At 37.0% G+C, this 18,260-nt stretch overlaps 1 long non-coding RNA gene across 1 annotated transcript in view; it reads left to right on the forward strand.

Moving 5' to 3' along the window:
- Positions 1-363: 363 nt before the first annotated feature.
- The window catches only part of LOC124286761, a 34,938-nt gene continuing 17,041 nt past the window's right edge, over positions 364-18,260 (forward strand). The window contains exon 1 of the long non-coding RNA XR_006901104.1: positions 364-592. This is a non-coding gene — a long non-coding RNA (uncharacterized LOC124286761). The remainder of the gene's footprint in view (positions 593-18,260) is intronic.

The raw sequence follows: 18,260 nt of genomic DNA on the forward strand, positions 1-18,260 counted from the left end.
TATAGCCACACTATATTCACGTTGTTACGAGTCTGTGAATTTTCTAGAATTTCCTTATCATTGACGGTTTCTTGAGGGGACAATTTGGTAAAGATAAACACAAAAACTAAATGGTTTTTCGAAAAACAATCATAATCAAACAGATTTCGAAGTACAAATATTAATTCCCATTACTTCAACAGCAAATAATAAATCATCAGTATACATATACAATATAGATTAACAAGGAAAAATCCATTAAAGGGAGCTAACTGACACTGACTTGGCAACAGATTGCCATTTGACAAGAGTTTCCTCCCTTGAGTCGTGCATTTCTCGTGTCACCTCGTCGTTAAGGGAATTCGATGTGTTGTATGGCGAAGGCCCGGCAGTCGCGCTTGAAACTTCGACGTTTTTCTTGTTCAATATTCTCCATCCTTGTGAGATCGAATAAAGTATTTGCCCGACCAGACTGCTCGCGACAAACGCAGGCAGGCTCCGAACTATACAAACATTTTAGTGAGCAAATGAAAGAAGCTGGAAATACACCAACCCGCGTGACGATATGGCGATATTGCCCCGGGGGCAAATTCTGCTCGTCTTCACATTATTGGTACGTTCATATTCAAGTATACTCATTTCATATAGTATCTCGTTCATTTTGTTAGAAAGATTCTTTCACACATTATCATCAATTTTGCGGAATACGATTTTCTTTCCACGGGTTATATTTTAATATCCCAAAATTTCCGCTACAGCCTGTACTTACATTATATGTGAGATATTTACTTATATTACATATCAGTTTCTTATTAATGCAGAGCGTTTCTTTGTCATGGTCGTGCATGGGCTAATTACTAGAATCTAGTCTGGCAACAAATTTAACACCTCTTTACGTCTGTGTACGTACATATGTTCGCCAGGAATGTGATGCCTTTGATTGTATTAATATGTTTTACCAAATTTTGCTAATATGTACTTTCTATTTTGGTTAGCTCTTGACGTTCCATGTTTTTTTAGAAAGATTTACAAATCGAAACTCATTTCAATTTTATATTTTTTAAATATCTGCCTATCAACTTTATTTGCCATATGGATTAAGCGGAGGTAATATTACAATCTTTGATATTACACATTTCTGTTTTGGCGCTAAACTGAACGTCGGGATTGTAATACCGTCACGTTCAGCAGTCCCGTAAAATAAACTCACTGACCCTTAAATAACACAGCGTCCCAACAATTCGCCATTTTTTACAACGGGTGAAAACATTCTTACACCAAATTAGCTTCTCCTTCACGACTACAAAGACTCATTCACTTGGCATAAAAGGGGTTTTCAACCGTAAGCACTAACTGTGTCTCTTTTAACCGATGTAAAGGTCAATTAATTCATTTTAGTGAAAACCATGATATGGAAATTGTAATTGACTTAGAGAAAATTATAGCAAGGGAGAGAGAAAGAAAACACTTTAAAGTTCACCCCGATTAATTGTCGAAAATAGGGAACAATTGTCAAAATACGACGTCTTTCATTTTTCCAAGCCGTTAGAAAGTTGGCGGAGCTAAATGAGTAAGAATTCTTATGATCCAATTAAAGCTAAGAGATGAAAGCATTGGTGTGGCTATTTTACGAGACGATTTTTCATCTTAGCCCCGTCTCCTTGACGAGGCTATTGAACACAGTTTAATCTCAACCAGCTGTTTCAAACAAAGAGACATATTGCATCCAGCGCTGTCGACATCAGACAAACTTCTCGCTTGTTATGTTGCCTCTCTCGGGCAAGATGTTGCACGGCCACCGTCCCAGGAAAACAAAAATATTTGGGTTTGCATGCTTAATAAAATTTTCCCTCCCCTGTTGGAAACTGAAAGTTAATCTGGGGTTATTTCAAGACACGGATTTCTCACCGATGAAGACGAAATTAATCGGTCGGTTTGCGCGTGACCGTCGCGTGCAGGGAGACGGAGCCCCGTCGCGTCACCTTCTCTTACGGGCGGGAATTTCTTTAAGCACGCGACTGGAGTTTTTCTGCGAATCTTGGGAGAATCGGAATCAAATCAAATCAAGTTTCCAACTCAATTTGCCGTTTGTCCTCCCAGATGAGAAGGCGCGCTTCTAACCCAACTTTCACTATCCGACGGTGCGAGGCGCGTAATTTTGATAGCCAGGAAGACAAATAGAGAGAGAATAGGGGGTTTGGGGGTAGATTATCGGAATGGACAGCTGAGTTAGTTCGCCCTGCTTAACACGTCAGTTTCATCAAATTTTATCACGGAATTGAAACGAAATCAGATTGCAGATTGAAAGTGAAATATAATCTGAGATTTGCTTTAAAAAGCGTGATGTGCGACATTATACTGTTGACCAAATGTTAATAGATGACTAAGGTTAGTTATATATCAATGTGAAAGCACTCACACAAACTATGAAACGAGACGCGAATATTAATGCACCTTACGTATGTCCGTTCTGCTTGTATTTGTTTCTGATGGATCGCCAACGCCTCCAGCGCTACGGAAAGCGCGATTCCCTCTTGGTCTCGCTGTGCTTATCCGACTAAAAAGAATGAGATTGAAAAATATAAGTATTATTTAAGATTATTTAAACTAACACATCACCAATACCTGTAACGTAAATCACACGTGTAAATAGCATGTTTTCAACAAAAGCTATCTTTGTAAAATAAATAATTACCGATCTTAAAAATAATAATTTAGAAGAAATTCCAATAAGCACGTGCATATATTTGTTCAAACTTCGTGTAAACAGTAAAATACTTCATTGGAAATTGATAATACTAAAGTAAATATATAATTTGGGGAAAATACACGAAAATGGATGATATTTAATACAGATGGTTTGAAGTTCTGTTACCACAGACCAGTAGGTGCGGCTATGCCTTGCGATTCTTAGCGTATTCACAGTCACGTGCAGCGTTTTCTATGAGTGCACAAAAGTAGGATTAACAATTCCGAAACGAACATTTGTTTGTTGAATTCCACATGTTACCGGGGGGTATTTCATCCGCACGCTGTTCCCGAGCGACAGCTTGCTACGGGACATTTCTATTCTTGAGCCAACAATCTGCAAACTGCGTTAGAAATATTAAGAATATTCTTAAAATAGGAAAGAAATTGAAATGAAATAGAATGGAGAACGATGGATATCTAGATACATGAACGTGTTGTGCCAAAATGTGTTAAGATATTCATAAACCTGCACAAGGTCTTTGTTTTTTGTGTTTAAAAAATAATAGACAATTTTTCATACACGTGTCTCCGTTTTAAAAACAGAGAACAACGCGGTCTCGGATTATAGTGTGCAGTTACTAGTATTCAATTATATATATGGAAATATGAAGCACACTTTTATACCGAAAAACTTAAAAATACTCCATTGTTCTGCTAGGTAAGCCAGATAATATCAAACCTATTAGAACAACGTTTGCTTTATATTAAGACGCCATATTATTTTTAACCCACAGAAAATATTTACCACACAGTTAACTGTAGATAGCGTCAGGGAGATGAAAAGGATTTTCACTTTGAACCGCTTGCTCTAAACTGCGGGGAGGGTTGTACGAAAATAGGAATATGTTTTAAAGGTATTCCCCGCGGTTTTTCAACACTTTCTTCCTAATAACCACATTCATATCTCCGCAGACTTCGCATGCTTGAGCGCAATTTCTCGAACACAAACAATCAATATTCAATTAGAATCAAGTAAGGGCGACAATTAACTCATTTAATGGTTCGGGCAGATCTCATATCTCTGACCTCATCCACCCTCGAGCTGATCTCAACTTGTGAAAAAATGAATTAGGCGTAGACTGCCTCCCCGGGATATACGTGCTGAAGCAAGGGATCATCGACAAAGAATTTCTCGTCTAATATCACCTGTAATATGTTTGCGATATTCTCGAAGAAAGGCCAGGGAAATTGTATTTACACTAAGCTCAATCAGTTTCTACGAATGAAAAGTTTGGGCCGGGAGGAAAGTCTCAAAGATCAGTGCTGTTTAAACACTTAAGACTCGGTTTTCTTTCATTGAAATATACAATGGCTAACTGGCGACACAGGGGAGCAAAGAAAGGATTCACGTCTAAACGCTTTAGGGAGAATCGGACCAAAAGAGCCCCGAAATGACAGGCATGCTCGAGAGAAGAGGAACTGCTTCCTCACACTACCCCACCCCTCCCTACACTCGACCCCCACCCAGATTTCAAAGATTGTGGCACGCGCCAACTTATGAACTGCATGTCATCTCATTTAGCTCGAGCGGGTGGGGTTGCACATTGTCGGGAATCGCTTCAAATTTCCCTTGTTGCATTAATTCTGGCGGTATTTAATTTTGCCGATTAATGGAAGAAGTTTATTTACATTTTATGATAAAGCCAGGGACGTATGTAATATGTACACCTCGTTCAAGACATTGAAGCTACAAGCAGACATTTTATAGGGTATATATGTGTACTGATCAATGACCAGATGGTTTCATGATGACGTGAGAGCAAAGGTGATGTTGATGACGACGACAACAACGATAATGATTAAAATAGTCAGGATATTCGCACGGATTTTCAGGGAATATGATTATAATGACAAACAGAATATCAGTCATAAAAAATGGGATGGACAAAGTAAAGTTCTTCTTGTTTGCTTACCCCATTTCTAGAATGAAATTCAAACGGTAAATAAACAAACAGCAATAATAATAATGATAATTCTTGATGGTTATAATATAAATTGTGATATTCTTTCATCTGTTGGGGCGGTGGGGTAGCCTAATGGTTAAAGCGTTGGCTCGTCACGCCAAAGACCCGGGTTCGAATCCCCACATGGGCACAATGTGTGAAGCCCATTTCTGGTGTCCCCCGTCGTGATGTTGCTGGAATATTGCTAAAAGCGGCGTAAAACCAAACTCAGTCAGTCAGTCTTTCATCTATTGGGACGATCCGGTTTATCAGTATAACACCTGACAAATATGTTTTCTATTCACAGAGATGGGTCGTGACTTTAACCCACCTTTTCACTTCGACTCATGATTTAAACGTGGGAAATCAAATCCCAGAATGAATAGTTATTGAGCAGCTACTTTGAAAGTGACAAGTTAATTTAACAAATTGTATCCTCGCTATGTTACACCAGCGACCGGTACTTGCAGATTCGCCGGTAGTTGTGAATAGGCTGTTGAACAAGTCGCTTCGTTCCGTACGTCGTCCCTTGAGTCTCAGCGTTCTCACTGCTTTCCCCATTTCCCAGGTAGCGTATGCAACCCTCCCACTCACATACACAGGTAGAGCCTTTCATCTTGCCGACCCGACCCGACCCCCATCAGTGATAAACGAGCGACTCATTGTGTTACATGTGTATGGCTGAGTCAATGTTCAGAATTAACCCGATATTTAATTGAGTGTTTATTATTCTATGATTTTCCTTTTTGTAGTTTGACTCTTTTCTAAAATCAGATTATAAACACATTTTATGTCAAGGTTTATATTTTCAGATTTTTATATAATAAATTGCTTCAGTTGGTTTGCATACAAAATAACTCATAGAAGTAAATAAATACCAAAACATGTGTCTGGTAGACTGTGATAGAACTTCTTTGAGAGCCATTTTAGAAGTTGTAAAGATGAAGGAACAACCAAGTTCTATGGATAGTCAACTTCTTTATTGCAATGAATCGTCACACTCATTGCAATAAAGAAGTTGACTCTCCATAGAACTTGGTTTCCTCCCTGTATGATAGAAACATGGACTAACGGACAGATGCCAGATACACAATGCATGAGATGACAACGTATTTAATATACTGTCATAGCGACGTTTCAGTATATATCCTCAAGCAGTAAAATGTGTTTTTTATGAATAATTTTCTCCTTCATCTTATCTATATGTTTTGTTGAACGCATATTTGATTTTGCCACCACCATGTAGAATGTGTAAGAGAACCAAAATTAAGCTCAACTATAAGCTCTGCATAATCAACACTGTGAACATGTTGTTATATGAAAAACATGTCCATTTAAACATACTACATTCCTGTAACAACTTGTGGTGTGTATCCATATACTTGTGGTTCAATCGTTTGGTTAAACATGTTTGTTTCTGAAAGCAAATTTCATTTTCGCTTATCAATGTCACTTTCGAATGGTAATATACACTGATCTGAGGAAACCAAATTAGTTAATCTAGATATTATTTCTATTTCCGCTTCATTTCCATTCTTCATTTCCAAATCCTTCTTTTCAAAGCTTGCATAGCTAAGTGTCCGTTTTTAGTGTTCTTCATATATACACGGTTTATTATAGTTTTGTGGTAAACGACATATATTTATCATATTTATTACTACGTGTCACTGCGGATACAATACGTACACCTCTCCAGTAGAGCGTGTCGATTTTAGGACTAGATAAAGGCCTATTATCCACGTGTACATTTTGTGGTCTTGTAGACAGGTGTTAAACTGGAGTCATGTGGCTATTGACTTTCGAATCATTGCTCATTTGTAAATAAACATCCCAATCAATGATCTCACAACACATGAAGGGTCGGCGCATTGATTTCAGTTATGGGGATTATGAAATATATCGCCGGATCTCTCTCCTCGCGCAACTAGCGTTAATCTACTTTGATCCACGTGCTGTAAACGCTTCACCTAAAAATGTCAGAGATTATATCTGGCAGATTGATAGGCAATGACATTTTAGTCATCTTGGATGGAACGTTTAGATCCACTGGTCGCCATCCTATGACATAGCTATGATACACGTGACTATTCTATTTAATAGTATTTGTTAACCTATCAGTATCGTTGCTATATTCAGCGGTATATTACGATTTATCAGCCTAGCAAGAGTGCTTTTAATTATGTTGTATATTTTCTGAATTTACAACAAAATTAAATTTGAATAAAATGAAACATGTTAATGAGCAGTTGTATGCTAAAATAACACATTTCTTTCTAGGAAGTATGTAACTATTATTGATACAAGTATGAAGTCGTTACTTGTTTTTCTAATTTGTTAGCTGTTTAGAGCTGTGTACATTTCCGCTTACTACAGCCGAAGTTCTGACAGTGTTCTGTCTAGAAACCTATTCCCATCCACACCGATCCTCGTGCCCCATATTCCCAATCGCAAAACACGGATGTATATACCTACAATACCATTCTTCTTATTCCAATCAAATAATGCCCAGATCATCATCATCATCATCATCATCATCATCATCTTAATCACGACTGATCGCTACTCTAAACCCTTTTCTTTCTCTAGAGACAGATCCGGTTTCACAAGTAGACAGTCTGTTATAACAGTCAAATCATCCGCATGCCTTGGTCATATATTTAGGCAATATTGCCATGTTGATGTTACTCTCTCTGTTCGATGACTGGAACCACCGCCTGTCTTAATCAGGGTGGATATAACCCTTCAATGTATTCGTTTACCGTTTGCGTATATTCAAAAAGTCATGAATGATAAAAATCACATTGACCCTGAATTGTTCGGAAAACAATTGTGGGTAGACACTGGTATTATAAAGATACACGAAAAAAAAGGATGCTTAAAATAGTTAAGGAAATCACGTTTAATGAAAGAAAGAAAGGTGCGGTTTCCACAAAAGCAATAACATATCGTCCTGTTTCTTACGCTTAACCTGACACATTTCAACCCCACTCGAACCCCAATCAAGAGAAAAACCTGGGGTTTCTTTCTAATCGGAACCCGTCCCCACCCCCATCTAACACCCCCAAACGCCACCCATACTAGATCCATCCCATTAATGCATCCTACCACGACGCCACCTGTAGCATACCCTAACTGTTCACCTACCCCTTGCGCCCAACTGCATATTCCCCACCAGGGCTATCCCCACCCCACCCCACCCCACCCCACCCCACCCCACCCCACCCCAACCCCCGAGTTGCGTCGAGTCTTGAATCCAGCGCCATATACAACAAGCGACCAAAGACCCTCTATGTACGCTGGTGTTACCCTGTGTGTTATCGACACGAGAGCGAATCCTCAAATCTAAAATCAATGTCGGTGTTTCTTGGTATCGATGTTGACGAGGCCTGGACCGCGGCTTGTAATTCCCCTCAAGCCGACACAAGCCCCAGGATTGACACTATTAAGAGCCGAATTTTAGGAGCTAAATATGTTTTCCTTAAGTTTGAACCACTGTTTGTTTCCACGATTTTCTCGGCAGTCTTAAGTGATTTTCTTTCCAAATTTGTTTATCAACCTAACACCAATGACCAGTGGTGCGGAATATAGCACTGTTGTTTAAAACGAAGATTAAACTGGGGGCGCATGTCTAAAAGAAGTGATGCAGGATCTGATTAAGCTATTTGAATAGGCTTTTCACAGTAGAACACATGACTATAGATTCATGTGGAGAGTGTATGCATCTAGCGTATCACTATGGTCATTTGTATTCGATGTATGAAAAATGTATATATGCACACTGTGTGATTCATATACTATTCACACTTTGCTAAGGATCAAATCATGGATTCAACAAAAAACTATGAAATTTGGTTAGAATATCTAAGCTTATTGTAAGCATGGATCCCAGGTTTAAGTATGTCACTGCATCTTGTGGATCGCAACCTGCTATTGACAGGTGTGTACTTGTCTGTGACTCGTTACATGATTTGCAAAATGGTTGATTGGTGCCATGAAAACCATTTTTTTTGGTTACCCATGTATCAAGTCGTAAAGTTAGATTTAAGTGACTGTTTGCCTAAAGAGGGGTTACCATATTATTATTTATCAAGTTTTAAATGGTTACAATTTCAAATTATAAATCTACGTTTAAGTAAAGTTGTGAATTTTTGTGATCATTAGCAAAGTGTAAGTAGTATATCAAGGATACTTATATTGTTTCCCTGTATTAACGGGGTGCGATTCAATGCCGAATTTTTCTGTATTACAAATACCTGTGACATTTCTCCGAATTATACGATATTTATATTCTATAATGTATTATTCTGCCAACTATCGTCATTATGTTCTCTATAGCCAACATAAAATGATTGTTGTAAAATCTCCTTTTGACACATAATTATTGACAACGAGAAATCAAATTTGTTAAATATGGATTATTTTTTAAATTGTTCAGGTGTACCAGCGATGCGTATTTTCTGTAGCAGAAGTTCTCTGTTTAATACAAGAACGCTTGTGTATTACATGGGTTTATTGTAATATGAAATAATCAAGTCAATAGTTACCTGTAGCATTACAACGTGTTATTTCATTGCAGACACTGCTGTTGTTTTGGGCACAAAGATACGTTTTAACTGAGTAATTTTAACATCAAATACACCTATTAATTTGGCGCAGTGTGTCTGTTCATAACAGCGTTAATAAACAACGTGTCCATACGCAGCCTTTTCAAAAATTCTAATCTACAACAAGCTGAAACGAGACAGACCTTGACATATTGGGGAGCATAGCAGGAATATCCTTCAAATATCGGCAAACCACAAACCCTGTCAAGAATCAATTCCATATGGTTCCGTCTATCGACGTTGTTCTGGTGGGACAGGTCGTAGCTGTTGCCACCAGAACTATGGATAGGCGTTCATTACTCGCTACGATGTATATTGTTCGCTCCTTGCATATCCCGTACGCTGCTGATTGCGTCACATAATATTCTGTACAGAAAATGGTTCATGAGTTCATCCTGGTACGATCCTTTTGATGAAATTAAACCACAAGAACGTTTCGGAATTTTTTGTGATTATTTTTTGTTATTGTTGTTTTTTCGTAAATTGTCGGACACATGAAACTATACACCAATGTTTGCTGGTGACCGAATGTGAAACTAACAGGAAACGGTTATAAGTTGCTGACGTTTTCCATACAAATATCATGCTTGTGTTCTGGACTTGTTTTAACCTAGTTACGTTTTGGATAACCTTTATAATTGTCTGGTCAAACCAAATTTTGAGTGTACAAGTAAACTTTCTTTTGGCGGCAGTATTGATATAAATAATTGATCTATAATTCCACTGCTTAATAAATAAAGTATCTGCTGAATGTGACTACATATTTGTTATATTTAAACGTTGTAATGATGTGATATTTAAATACGAAAACATTATTTAATAGTTACGTTATAAATATATTTCTCGTTTAGTGTGTCAAGTTATACGCTGTATCATCACATTTCTACACGTTTTTATAATATTGAGCATTCTGAACAGTGAACAACATTTTACTATTGTGTACTGTTCAATGACATCCTGAAGAGAATAACAAGTTTTGAGTAAATTGTATCATAAAACAGAATATTTCTGGATTTTAAAAACAATTTGGGTAGCTTCTCTTTGCAAAGAATCCCAAACGATCATGGAAAATTCGAATTCTTGGTTTGCATTTAATATCACTCGAACATATTGCTTATCTATGTAGCATATCTCATTGGGCCCATCTCATTAGGGTAAGAATTGTTTCGTTAAAAGAACAACTCACAGTTAAAATACGTTCGTTTTTTCAGCCCATACCGCACAGTCACAGGAACTAACAAGGCAAACGAAAGCAATGTGGGGGTGACCTCAGTGTACATAACAATTCCTTTTTATTCAAGAAGGCAACATCTTCATCTTTATGGTTCGTGTACTAATATACTCATATGTAATACAAAATGCTGATACATATATACTTCAAGCTCTACCGGCATAGAGGGAGAATCCTGATCACAAAAAGCTCAAAGGCATTTTGTAATGCCATCTTTACAAAATCTTGACGCGGTCTTATTGAAATGTTATTCCATTTTGACCCAAACTTTGCCGTATTTCATCACTGTATTTTTGTCGTATCGCAAAAATGATAATTCATCTTGACAATATACCTCACATGTTACGTGTATGTGTATAAATATTTGTTTCAGTATGTAAGTATATTACATACATATAGCTACAAGAATTGACTTTTGAGAGATACCAATCATTCAGACTGTTTTAATCCCGTCTTGAGAAGAGAACAAATCTACAGGCCCCTGAACCTTTTCTTTAACAGTGCCGGCTTTTAATGTCAATTTCACAAGCACGAGTTTCACGACACGTGCATGGGAGCAATATCTACCACACGGTAAATATGAGATTTATTGCCTACACGCGCCTGGCTGTTTCTGTCCACTTTGTGATATTGATATCAGAATACATTTCAAGGTTAGTCAATAATTGATGTCAATTTTGACATAAACTGAAATGTAAACCTGTCAATTTGTAGTGACATTTCGTGTTGGTTTTTAATCACTTGTCAATATCCATGCCTGTTTGTGAAATCAGTATTTAATGTACACATTTAAATGACACAGATCCCATTCAAGAGTGCCAAGAAGCATGCTAAGATACGATTGAGTTTATTTATTTAACACACATGTGAATTTCAATCAATAATAAATATATTCAACATAATACAGGAATAAACACGAGTATAATTATTGTCCGATTTAAGAAAAATTCGGAATGCAATTTATACATATTATGTACGGATATAGAAAAGAAACAAGGTCTTATAAACACTGGGTTATCCTAAAAAATAGTCATATTTCAATCATTTATGATTGATTTTAAAAATGCAGAAATCAGTTCGTAAATCGTGGGTCTGTTAAGAAAGAAAGGCGACCTTCAGTCAAGCTACATATTAAATCAAGGGGAAAACCGATTAGGAAGATCAGGTTTGTTAACGAAATATGGTTTATCATTATTAATGTTGCTTGTGTTTATTTGAATATTTTACATTTTGAATGTTTGAGAAAGCATAAAAGAAATCACAGCAATTGTTTTGAAAAGAAAGATCTGAAACAGAGATGAAGTTAATCGAAAACAGTACTAAGTTCCTCAGATGGAGTCCACCGACAGATTGGTAGTTCAAAGTATATGTGAAATTATTAAAAATATCTTGACGAGTATCTACAGAGAGAGAGAGAGAGAGAGAGAGAGAGAGAGAGAGAGAGAGAGAGAGAGAGAGAGAGAGAGAGAGAGAGAGAGAGAGAGAGAGAGAGAGAGAGAGAGAGAGAGAGAGAGAGAGAGTTAATACCTATGTGTTATTCATTCAGTGAATGACACATGACAATACAATATGGCGCATTCAATTTAAAATGGCCCCAAGGTTAGATATCCTCCGAATCTATCTACAAAGAGTGTTACATGAGCTTGATTTCTGGAATTATCGACTTTTGTTTATGAATTCAAACCGAGTGCAACACAATCTCATTATTGGAAATATATAAATTTCTAGGCTAACATTCATAAGCATACGATCAAAGATACGACATCAATATATCTTTTGTGGAACAACAACATATGGCGTGGTAACACTCCACGGTCTCAATGAAGAAATCTATACGCCCTACATAGACATGGCAGTACTGCTATGTACGGCGCGTGGCATTATAATGCTCTAGGTATGAAACAGAATACACTCCTATATATTTCAAGAATTAATATGTACCTTCCGAATTCATGTTTAAAGATTATCATTTTATGTGAAGTAATATTAGGGTTTATTTCCTGAAACGCTGTTGAAACTTATAAGTTTATAATGAGTTTTTTTAAGGGGGACTTACTGGCTTAGCGTTTGAAACACTTTAATTTTGCAGCTTCTGAATTAAAGATTAAAACATGCAATGTAATCTGTTATGATGTTAGCTGTGTATCTTCTGAATCCAAGTTCCTAAGCTTTTATAATGTTATATTAGACGTGTACTGTATGAGGAAAATTTTATAACTTATTATTTCATATGTTATGATATTCGCTGGGGATATTCTGAAATCCAAGTTCTTAAGCTTGTATAATGTTATATTAGACGTGTACTGTATGAGGAAAATTTTATAGCTTATTATTTCGTATGTTATGATATTTGCTGGGGACATTCTGGATTGTAGTTTAAACCGAACATTGTTTGTGATTATCATAAATTTGTATTTTCAGGGTTAAAGTTTAAAACATACAGATTATTATATTTAGTGGTACCAACCTTCGGCCTTCTGAATTAAATAATATGACTTTTATATGTGACGATATTAATCTTTTATCTTCCCTATTCAAGTTTAAACTTAATATTTACCGATACGTATGACATTGCCTATGTACCTTCTCAATTCAAGTTTAAACTTTAAGCTTAAAGTTGAATAATATGTAATAGTGTTTGAACTTTGTACCTTCTGAAACGTAGTTTACCGTTTAAAATATCTTCAGTATACATTGATGTTAAAGTTCTACCTTCTGAAATGTACTTCTTGCAAACACTTGTTATCGTCAATATACATGTATTTCAGTCGTTCAATCCAATAATTTCCATTACTTTTTGCTTTTCAAGCCCAGTGGACTTTGTCACGGCAGTTGATCGAAACTCATTCAACGCTGACGTTGGATTTATATTAAATATTATATTTTTATATTTAGCATTTTTAAATGCAGTGGTATTAAATTAACCACGCAACATTGTCGAACAAATGTTTTACAAATCCATTTTGGGATTGTATAGGAAACAAACTTTCAGTTGATAAAGAATTGACTGCTGCACATGCAGAAATTAAATACCCCGTAGGCTGAAGTGGAAACGTGTATGGTGTGTTGTAGGGTGTGGTCCACTAGGGTGGTGATGGGATTGCTGTGTGTGGTGGGTATACGGCGGGGTATTGTTTCGGGGTGGATTCCACCCCAAATGTTGCATATTGCGTTGATCTTTACCTGAATTGACTGTCTGGGTTAGCTTGCTGTGGTGTCACTATCACCAAGCTGTGGTGTCACTATCACCATCATTTGGTGTCTTCCATGACTTTTAATGAGCGCTTCACATTCCATGTATTGCCTTTTACGGCAAATGGAATCTGTTTCGGGGGATCAAAGGGGGTGGTTGTTCCCTGCATAGGTATTTATGTATATTCAATGCATTGTTACTAGAGTGCTCAATCATAAAAAGACGATTTTCATGACTTGACATAATGTTGCTCTGATCTATATCAGATTATATTTTTTCAACAGCCATTTCACTGTAAACATATAATAAGCGTATTACAATTGTCTAATATTGTTTGTTTGTTTGTTGTTCAACGCCACACTCACCAATATTTCTTATTTTTTACTAACAATATTTTAACAAAGATCAGCCAACAAGATTGAATCGGCGCATGTGTCGGTTCACAAAGCCTAATCCATTATTAAATAATCTGCTTTCTTATGTTTCATAAACAGCAAGGTCGCGTCTTTTGACGTCCTCGCAAATCAAATCCGATTAATCCCCAAACAAGCTCCACAGCGTGATTAAGATTTACAGCGCTCAGAAGATTATTGCATAAACATGTTCGGCATATACAAATGATTATCTGTTCAAGTACGGACAGAGTGTTGCACCCTTAGACAAATCATTAACTCGCTCCAACGATTTTTTCTCGTATTATTTTTCTTTATCAGAAATCTTAGTTTGTCCGCGGCACCCATAAATATATCCCTGCCTTCATTAAAGACGCCTTAAGCAAAAACACTAACTCTAACGACCTCAATTATATACCGGAGTGATCGTTAATGTTTCCTGGTGGACAACTGTCTTTGATTTCCTCAAGCAATAACTGTTCAGTTCATGTTTAACGAATTTCCGCACACGGTCGTAATCATATCTGCTCAGCGGGCTGGTACAGATACGGCTCTCTTGTCGCATCCTCAAAAACATGTTGACAAACAGTTGATATCTTGCTTAATGCATTAATATAGATGTTTCTCTGACCAAATGTTTAGTTAATGAGGAAGAATAACAATATATGGATGAACAACTTCTTTATTACAGTGAGTACGGCGTTTTGGTGTAGGTTCCAACACCGTTATCAAGCTTGTGAAGTTGTGTATCCATATATTGTTATAATTCCTTACTGCTCCAACGTCTAAATGCCCGTCAAAGAAGTTGTTTAATTAATGTTTTGTCATGATTGTGAGCAATTACTTCTAAACGAACACTGTTCTTCAACGATTATTTGCGGGAGTGACTTTTGGAATATATTTAGTTTCACGAGTCGGACAATTAATGCGCGTTATAATTCTCCGTATTTGAAACTGTACTTATTAAGCATGTCTGTGCAGTGGAAAGCAAGCATCTGGTAAGTATGTATAGTTATTGATTATTATAAATGTAAATGTTCGTGAGTTTGTTAAAACAAAGTGATGATTTCAAAATGTTTACTTTGTCTGCTTCAAGGACAAATCCACGAGAATATATGTAAACAATGGCCGTGATAAAGTTGACAATTTACATCTTATGGACTTGTCTAGCTTAATAAATGGTGTGGTTTAACGTGGACAAGAAATCGCCATTTTCAAGAGACTTCTTCTTTTGAAACTATATATTGATAGAAATTAGAAATACATTTGAAAATCTCCCCACTAATCCACTCAACAGACAATGGTTAATCGAGATGGCCCAACTGTAAACAAGAGTTATCTACCCTGGTCCAATTGAATCACGATGAAGTGAATTTAATCTAAATGTATGAAAGAAATGAAAAGACGACAAAATTAATAATAAACATCCTTAGCTGCTGTTCCATAAGTATTTAAAAAGCAGGTATTTTCTCCTTTACCTTACACAGTTAACATATATGTTATTCGTTTTCGGACAAAAACAAACATTTCATCAGTACCAAAATTCAAGAATTCGGAAGAAATACACATACTTTTCAAAAAACATTCAAAGATCTTATTTCCACACGCTAAAGAGAGAAGCCTTATCATGACATATACACACTCCAAAAATAAGAGGGATATAAACAACTATGTATTGATATATAATAAAGGTGAAATATAAAATATCCTTGAAATATGCAATAACTATAGGAAAAGGAAAAAATCTTTTTAAATGTTTTTACGCATTTGGATGTTTCGTTGTAACGTACGGTTAAAAGAAAATCGGGTTGGCTTTATAGTGCATCCAGCAGGCGTCTTTGATGGGGCATGGAGTTTAATTAGTAGTGCTTTCATGCATCCCTTACCGTTCTACCCGCACCCACAGAATTCCCCCCTGCGTGGGTGGAGGGCGTGGTTGGGTGGGGTAGGAAGGAGGAGCCGGGGTACACATATCTTTTGTTGTAATTTATTTCGAACAGTTTTTGTTCTATCAGGTTGACGTCGCACCTAACGACTCCAGAGCTCATACGCGTCTTATTCACCTTTGGCTTCACATTTGCACATTTCGTATTTGAGCAGCCCGCGAAAGTGTCGATGCATGAGGATAATTTTTAGGTTGTTATTGTGTAGGTTTGTGTTAAACCAAACAATTCCATCTCACATAATGTGTTGTCGCAGTGCGGCCTCTGCGTGATCATGTTTGTGCGTTCAGCGTTATTGTTAATAAGCCATACAGTCTGTTTCTGAAGTAAATTTACCTTAACACCGACATTTGCGGGATGAATGCTTTTGACCTCACTCTGACACTTCTAATTTACTTCGTAAAATATGATTTTCATTTTTTGTAAGCTGAACAATTTCACGTAAATTCCATTATTTGAATCACTAACTGTGTTTGAATTTCTTACGGACTCAAAATATGTTAATCTTAGGACGAAAGCACTGAAGAATGGTCCACTGGAAGCGTCAAATTTTAACTTCTGGCGACTTCAAGAATGGCTTTTGTGTGTGAAACACGACGACTTACCCAACTTCAAGCGAAAATCTTACTATGGGCACGTCAGCGACCTTATATTAATTTTTCAATCCATGTTTGTTGCGGTTGTATCTATAAAGAAAATCAGGTTAGGACAAATCTTAGAAAAGACGTGCTTGTGAAAAAAGATCAAACTTACTGCATGTAAATTCCATAAATTAGTCTTTTTGACACAATGAAGCCTTTCTGATAAATTTAGTGTGTAAGTATAAATCTAAAACGTGTATATGTTGAAATTATGTCTCTTTCTCATTCCTGTGAACGCATCTCATAAAACACGCAGCAATTTGTAAACGTTATCTATTGTTTCAAATAATGTGGATCTAGAACTGTCCTTCTACCCCCGTCCTTTGTCACTGTTAGAAATGAATAATTTTGAATACAAATCTACACATCGACACAAAAATAATCCTCGGTATGGTCCGATGAAGCAAGATAACATGGCCCTGAACGAGATTTTGTAACCTATTAGTAGACATCGTGTTTAATGCGTCATAAGTCCCATCGCTTTTGGACTCTAAAGATCCTTTACCCCATTGACCACGTAAAGTTCGTATTCCAATAATCTATACCCCTAATACCCTGATTCCCTACTAACACCCCTCCCCGCTCCTATCCCGGACTCTGATTGATAGGTGGTCAACCGAGAGCATGAGTAGCAGTTAATGTAATTGTAATTTGTATTGATAAAGTATTTGTCAAGTGATTTTCAATTCTCCCGCACGAGTAGTACTGATTAGATTAGGCAATATGTTGAGAGGTTCCGTTTGGCAGAAATTCAATCGTGTTACCCCATATTTGATCCTTACCTCAAACTTGTACATTTCCTAACCGAAATGTGATGGCCTCACGATACCAGCTGATCAATGGCAGTATTGACACGTCTTATTAGCAGACCCTAATGTTTATTAAATGAACAGTCGTAGATACAACCTGACGGAAAGTCACTACGTTAATCCACAAGCATTAATCTTCCAAAAGATTAACGGGGCTATAAATTAACACCGATAGCCGAGAGGTAACGGAGTTTCTCTGGGGCACCTAACAGAAATTATTGAAGGTGTACAGGCTTAGAGTGTCTGAGACTTGGAGTGTTTTTCGAGGCGTAAAGTCTGTAGTATCTTGGAACCTGAGTAGACTGTAGATAACGAGACAGGAAGATTGATGTGCTTATTACTACTGAAAGGACAACCTGTGATCTGTATCTATCAAGTTTATCAAGTTTACGAGTGTAGATTGATGGTATAAGAGGTAGACGCGGAGGGCGTGGTTTCAAGGTTTGGCGGACGGAATATCATTATGGTTGGATGCTGTGGGCTAGGCAGAAATTGTGAAAACGACAATTCGGGGTCAACGTACTTGGATATAGACTATCTTCTATAAATACCTTAAAAATTACAGAGCCAGTGTTCCTGCCACGCGGAACCAGAAACACCATCTTGTAAAACAGTTATCGGATGCCCTTCCCAAAACATGAAACCTAGCAGACACCCTTCTTGTAATCATGGAACCCGTCTGGTGACATCTTCTTGTAATCATGGAACCCGTCTGGTGTCACCCTTCTTGTAATCATGGAACCCGTCTGGTGACACCCTTCTTGTAAAGAGCGA

Source organism: Haliotis rubra, unplaced genomic scaffold (assembly GCF_003918875.1).
Source record: "Haliotis rubra isolate DU_JTF1 unplaced genomic scaffold, ASM391887v1 Scf390, whole genome shotgun sequence".
Taxonomy (NCBI): Eukaryota; Metazoa; Mollusca; class Gastropoda; order Lepetellida; family Haliotidae; genus Haliotis; species Haliotis rubra.